The 6,884-nt window shown below is 44.1% G+C and overlaps 1 long non-coding RNA gene across 1 annotated transcript in view; it reads left to right on the top strand.

Moving 5' to 3' along the window:
• Positions 1-441: 441 nt before the first annotated feature.
• The window catches only part of LOC105521533, a 103,871-nt gene continuing 97,428 nt past the window's right edge, over positions 442-6,884 (top strand). The window contains exon 1 of the long non-coding RNA XR_001003286.1: positions 442-1,132. This is a non-coding gene — a long non-coding RNA (uncharacterized LOC105521533). The remainder of the gene's footprint in view (positions 1,133-6,884) is intronic.

Here is a 6,884-nt window from a genome sequence, read left to right on the forward strand (position 1 = left end):
CCACCTGGGCCACAGGCATGTCGGTCTGAGGATCTAGTCTTCCCGAAAGCGGACTTGCCACGCTCTGCGACAGGCTCGGGAGGTGGGGCCCGGGCCCTGGGTTCTCTCAGCTTCCAGCTTAGGAGGCGGAGTGGGAGGCGCGGGCCTGGCGGCCGTGGGGGCGGGGCTCCTCCACTAACGGTTCCCCGTAGCTGCTGCTGCCGCCGCGCTCCTCCCCTGGCTGTGGCAGAGGCGCGCGCCTGCGCCGTGAGGATCCCGCGCTTGGGCTGCCCGGAACCTCTCAGAGCCACCGGGCGGCCATAGCGAGGCGCGGGCGTTGGGGATCCACGCGAGCCCCACGACGCCGGCGACTGGAGACGGGGAACCTGGGCCGAACTGGGACGAGGCAGCGCGGGAGGGCGCGCTGGGCGGACGCTGGGGCCGCGGAGCCCGACCGCCCTTGTCCTGGACGCCGCTTCGCGGTCCGCACCGGCGGGCGCCCTCTCCTGAGGGGAACTGAGGCGCGGCGTCTGCCACCATTCGTGCTTTTCCATGACTCACCCTCTCAACAGTGTGTCCCCTCAGCCCCCGCTTTCTGGAATTAAGATGATTTTCCATGGGCATTACAGTCAGAGGTTTTCTCTGAGACATCTGGGAAAGGTGACTCAATGATTTCACTCGTATTTTTCCATTTATGTTATACATTTAACTGGAATACTGGTAAATATCTTTATCTTTTATGACTTGGAAGTTTTTCCCGATTTTGAATCAGAAATTTAGGACGAAGAATCTTCTGCCATAATATAGGACCTATTACTCTGAGGCGTGAACTTAACAGTGCTAAACTGCACATGAACGACTTGGTAGATGAAAACTTTCAAAAATAGGAACATTTCATGTCGTCACAAGTATCCTGCAACACTGGGAAAAGTTCAACAGTTGCCTTAAAGCGGGAGTCTAATTGAAGACATTTACTGAAAAGTTACTTATTCTTTTTGAAATTCTCTTCTGATAAACGTCTTCCCGGGATAACGAACATCTTCAGGATGTGGGAGTCGAGCGCGTGTCCACGGAGTGCCTGAGCAACGCGGAATGGCGTTTCAGTGCTGGGTTCCTTAGACCCCGTGCAGACCCTGCTGAGCCTTCAGCATCTGTGAGTGAGTCCCTCAGCGTCACCTTGGCCTCCCGTGTAGCTAGATCAGTCTTCCGGCCCCCTGTTCTACTTGCACAGGTTTCTGATGAATCTCCGGAGATGGGTCAGGGCTCCCTATCAGCTCCACAAGGCATTTGCTGGCTTCTGACATTTACTTGGAGGACTTTAGGCTGCGAAAGAGCAATGTTTGACGTTCTCATCTCTTTTTTGGTGTCTGCCCCGGGGTCTTGACCTTTCTTTGGAGTCTCCTCTCCTGGTTCTTTACCCACCTCTTTGGTTTCTCCTGTGGTTCTTTGTCAACGTGTCCCCTAGATGTCACACTCTGAGGCTCAGTTGTGGCTGAGTCTCGCATTAGAAGTGTTTTTGCAGGTGTCTCTGTGAAGCGTGGATATGGGATGGTGAAAGTGGCAGTGTGCATAGAGTGGGATTAGATGGGCAGGTGGAAGGGCGTCTGGGTAGGACCCCTTTGTCCTGGTGTGAGGTAATGAGGTTCTAGAATGTGCTGTCAAGGTGAAACTTAAAGGAAAGGATAGACAGGAGACTGTAAAAGATGAAATTATGGTAGTTTGGTAACAAGTGGATGCAGAGACTGGTGGATGGGTGTAGAAGAAGGCAGAAAATCTTGCCAAGGACATTGCAAGTCCTGAATCAGACCAGGAAAATTAAGGTTCAATTAATTGAAATAAGTCCAGAGGGGGAGCTAATTTTGGAGGAAATGTGGTGATAAGTTTGCTTTTCTATATAGTTCAGCTGGTGGAGAGACATCAAGAAGCACTTTGGAAAATACAGGAAATAGAGAGGTGGGTGACCTAAGTCCTACTTCCTATCCTGTCTGTGTATATATAACAGAGGCCAAATGAATTCATGTGTTGAGGTCTGCTTTCCTATTTCTAATAGCAATGGCATAAAATGAATTCTAGCCAATTCTAACGTCTCTAGTAGATAGTAATATTCACTAAGTAGCTACAAATTCAGGGCTCTAACTCAAGGGAGAGAGATCAGGGTTGGAGATAGAATTTTTGCAAGTAATTGATGCATAGCATGTTTCTGTATTTTGGTAAATGTGTTGAGAAGATGATTGCAGTTGAGCAGCTTATTGTTCCAGATACTATCTGAGGCTTACCTGTTCCAGATACTATCTGAGGCGGGAATGATTTGTCCTGGAGTAGATGTGCTGTGTCACTGTAGCATATCTACTACAACAGACATGATATGTTTCCATACATTGTCTCATTTAACACTCAGAAGAACTTCAGGAATAGTTATTACTAGTCCATTTTGCAGAATCTTACAGTTAAGATTCAGAGATGAAGCATCAGATCTATCTGATTTAAACCCAGGTCTATCTGATTTCAAAGTCTATGGACTTTTTGTTATTTTATACCATAATCTGTCAGGATGTGAATGGGGGATAAAAGAAAGTTAAATAAAACTCTTGGAAACAGAGAGAAAGGGCTTAAACCATTAAAATTAACTTCAGAAGTCAAGGATGAAGCTCGAGCAGAAAACAAATAGAGGGCACGGTTCTGTCCTGATTTACAGAGGATGGGTATGTGACCTTTCTGATGCATTAAGTTAGTAATGCTAAGGTGTGCCATCCAAAACGGTCACCTGTATATAAGCCACTCTTTCACAGAGGTGGGTTTTTCTTTTCTTTTTTAATTCTCATGCTGCTTAAAACCTTTTAGATTTGAACTATTGGAAAGAGTATCTCAGGGTAGGCAGGAAGCCAAAGTTGTTGACAGCTGCTTGTCACTTGCTGGTTTTGCTTTGCATGGACTTGCCCAGCAGTAGGAACTTACTTAGTCCTCAGTCTTTCTAGGTTAACAACCACCCTCTTGGTCCTTGTTTCTGTTTTGCTTTTCCTGGCCTGGACATGGAATTTGTAAGTGCCACACGTTATCTCCCGTCCCATGACCATACTGAAGCTATAAATTATAGCTTTGTTCCTTCTTAATCCGTTTCCTTCCACATCAAATGTGTTTGCGCCTCAAACCAGGAAGTTGGAAATGTTATTTAACTTTTCTGCATTGTAATTGGTCACAAATCTCTCCCCTTACACACACGTCCCCAACTTTTGAGGAGTCTTGACATCTCCTTAATGTCCTTGACAGTTGATCAAAGGAAGACATGTTGGGAGATCCAGATTGCAATTAATATTGTATTGTTTTCTTAGAATTTGAAGAGAGTTACTGCTTCTTAGTAAATGAAGATGAGCATCTTGAGGTTTTTAAGGGAGGTTGAGGTTCACTTGGCCAGAGATCCAGATGTTCACTTTATTTTATAATCATCCTTTTTAAAAAACAAAATAGACTGACATGGGCAACTCTCAAGATTTCAGATGGCACACTGCATGTAGGGATAAACAGTACCAACATTACTTTGCTTGGAGTGCTTTGGGATCCAGGAATGGGGAGGCCTAATTAAAACCCCCAAAAGGCCGGGCGCGGTGGCTCAAACCTGTAATCCCAGCACTTTGGGAGGCCGAGATGGGCGGATCACGAGGTCAGGAGATCGAGACCATCCTGGCTAACACGGTGAAACCCCGTCTCTACTAAAAATACAAAAAATTAGCCGGGCGAGGTGGCGGGTGCCTGTAGTCCCAGCTACTCGGGAGGCTGAGACAGGAGAATGGCCTGAACCCGGGAGGCGGAGCTTGTAGTGAGCTGAGATCCGGCCACTGCACTCCAGCCTGGGTGACAGAGCAAGACTCCGTCTCAAAAAAAAAAAAACACCCAAATCTTGGCAAGCTCAGCAGGAGGGAGCAGATAGCACTGCTGGGGTGATCTATGCTGCTTGAATGCTCTTTTGGAGAATCTCTTCCCTGTAGATAGGCCACAGATTACAGTTTACCAAAAGCATTGACCGTCAGACCCACGTAGCCAGTTTTCACTAACATGGTTTTGCTCTGGGTCTTTTTCCTTTTCAAGTCCTCTTTTTTTTGTTTATTTGTTTGTTTTTTCTTTTTTTGTTTTTTTTTGTTTGTTTTTTTGAGACAGAGTTTCACTCTTGTTGCTCAGGCTGGAGTGCAATGGTATGATCTTGGTTCACTGCAGCCTCTGCCTCCAGAGTTCAAGCAATTCTCCTGCCTTAGCCTCCCAAGTACCTGGGATTACAGGCGCCTGCTACCACGCCTGGCTAATTTTGTATTTTTAGTAGAGACAGGGTTTCACCATGTTGGCCATGGTCTTGAACTCCTGACCACAGGTGATCCACCTGCCTCGGCCTCCCAAAGTGTTGGGATTACAGGCATGAGCCACTGCCCCCGGCCTCTAGTCCTCTTTTAAACGTGGAAACTTCTTCCTGCATTACACAGTTCTTTTCTCACTCTCTTCCTGCCTCCCTTCCTTTCACTATATCTTAGCTGTACTGAATTGGACATATAATTCTTAGCTCATGCATGGCTTTCTTTTAATAATTAAATAGCTAAACAATAGCATGATCATATATGATGATATCCAACCAGAGAATAACAACATTGTCCGTATTTATCTCTGTACTTTTTCTCTGCAGCCTGTATGCCTGTCTCTCTTACCTCTTTGTGCTGATTGTTCTGTTGCCTTTTTTATAGTTTTCATAGTTTTGTCAGTGTGCATATATTTATATATGTTTGTGTATGTATGTATATGTGTTGTTTGTGTATATATGTTCACATGTATGTGTAGCCTAAATATAGCACCTAAACAATATTCTATTTACTTTTAGTCATTTATGAACTTCATAAGAAGCTTATTATTCTGTATGGTGTGACTTGGAGCTAGCTTATTTCACTCAGTAGTATGTTATTAATATCCAGCTGTATGTACAGTTTAATTTGTTTTTCCTTGCTGCCTATTATTCCACTTGATTATGTCACATAATTTGGGTCATTTGTAAATTTTTGTTGTGAGCAACAGTCCTCATATGAATCTTCTTATCCATGTTTGGTGAAGCACCTGTGCAAGGTATCAACTAGTTCTAAGAGACTTGCTCTAAGGTTTAGTGGGAATATGTATGTGAAAATGAGAACTGGTGGGGTGCGGTGGCTTATGCCTGTAATCCCAGCACTTTGGGAGGCCGAGGCAGGTAGATCATGAGGTCAGGAGATTGAGACAATCCTGGTGAAACCCTGTCTCTACTAAAAATATGAAAATTAGCTGGACCTGGTGGCAGATGCCTGTAATCCCAGCTACTCGGGAGGCTGAGGCAGGAGAATTGCTTGAACCCGGGAGATGGAGGTTGCAGTGAGCTGAGACTGTGCCACTGCACTCTAGCCTGGCGATAGAGCAAGACTCCATCTCAAAAAAAAAAAAAAAAAAAGAAAAAGAACTGTAGCAGCATGCCCAGATGTGTGATTCAGAAGTGAATCTAGAATGAAGATGATGTAGAGAAAGCAAGGAGGCCAGATGGGAGATTGTTATAAAGCCAGGAGATGTTGAGAGTTAGTATGAATTGGAAATGGAGAAGAGCAAGTTAGATTTGAGGGAGATTGGAGGATGGACATGCTGGGGCACTTGTGGCTGAGTCAGAGAGAGAGAGAGAAACAGACATTTTCCCCATGCTTTCCAGCTGAAGTGCCTAAGTAGATGGTGATACTACTAAATGAGGTAGAGAATAGAGATGAGAGATAAGTATTGGAAGGGAAACCAACCTTGGAGGGGATTAGTGTGAGTTGGGTGGTAGTTGGAAATGTTGAATTTTTGAAATGGTGAAGGATGTCCTTTACATCCTGTCAAGGAAGTGTAGGTTAGAAAGGTGGTCCTTCAGGTGAGATTTTGAGTCATGTTCTGCAGACTGTTAACCTGTAAGAGGTCAGTCCATAGGAACACACAGGAATGGGCCCTGATGGGGAGCAGGTTGATCTGGCTTATTGACCACAGTTTTCAAAAAAGGCACTCGATTGCACTGCTCCTGTGGATCATAATAACACATGTGGTACCCTGCCTTTATGTGAAACAGAAAAATCTCCAAAGGAAAGCAGACATCAAGGTCTTTTTCTGGAAAGTCATTTCAGGGAAGTTATAGACCAAAGCAGCTCAGAGGTGGAAAGCCTCATTTGTCCCTTTCTTCTACATTACCCACTTTTTTATTATAGCCACCTCTGTGGCAGTGTATTCCAAAATATACATCTAGTAATGCCTTCCTACAGGATGTTGTTTGAAAATAAATGAAAAAATGCTGCTAAAATGTGGGAAATGCTACTTAGTATAATCCTTTCTAAGAAAGTTGCTATACATATTAATATGTTAAATGTCCTAAAAACTAAATTATTCCACCACTTTTTTTTGTTCTCTAATATCTGTAGAGGTCTCAGAGAAAGCTCTGTTCTAAGTGATATACTTTAGAAATGGAAAGAATGGTTTGTTTATGTTAATGATCCTGATTCATCATTACAATTTAAATTATGTTAAAAATGTATATTTTTATCTATTTGTAATTATTTAAGAAAAAAATCTTTGATTTTTCTTTTTTTTTTTCTTTTTTTTTTTTTTTACAAAAGAAAGAGGTTTAATGGGCTTCCATGTGGCTGGGGAGGCCTCACAATCATGGTGGAAGACAAGGAGAAACAAGTCATGTCTTACTTGGGTCGCAGCAGGCAAAGAGAGAGCTTGTACAGAAAAACTACCATTTTTAAATGCATCAGGTCTCGTGAGACCCATTCACTCTCATGAGAACAGCACAGGAAAGACCCGCCCCCATGATTCAATCATCTCCCACTTGGTCCCGCCCACAACATGTTGGAATTATGGGAGCTACAAGATGAGAGGTGGGT

Source organism: Colobus angolensis, unplaced genomic scaffold (genome assembly GCF_000951035.1).
Source record: "Colobus angolensis palliatus isolate OR3802 unplaced genomic scaffold, Cang.pa_1.0 Scaffold40, whole genome shotgun sequence".
Taxonomy (NCBI): domain Eukaryota; kingdom Metazoa; phylum Chordata; class Mammalia; order Primates; family Cercopithecidae; genus Colobus; species Colobus angolensis.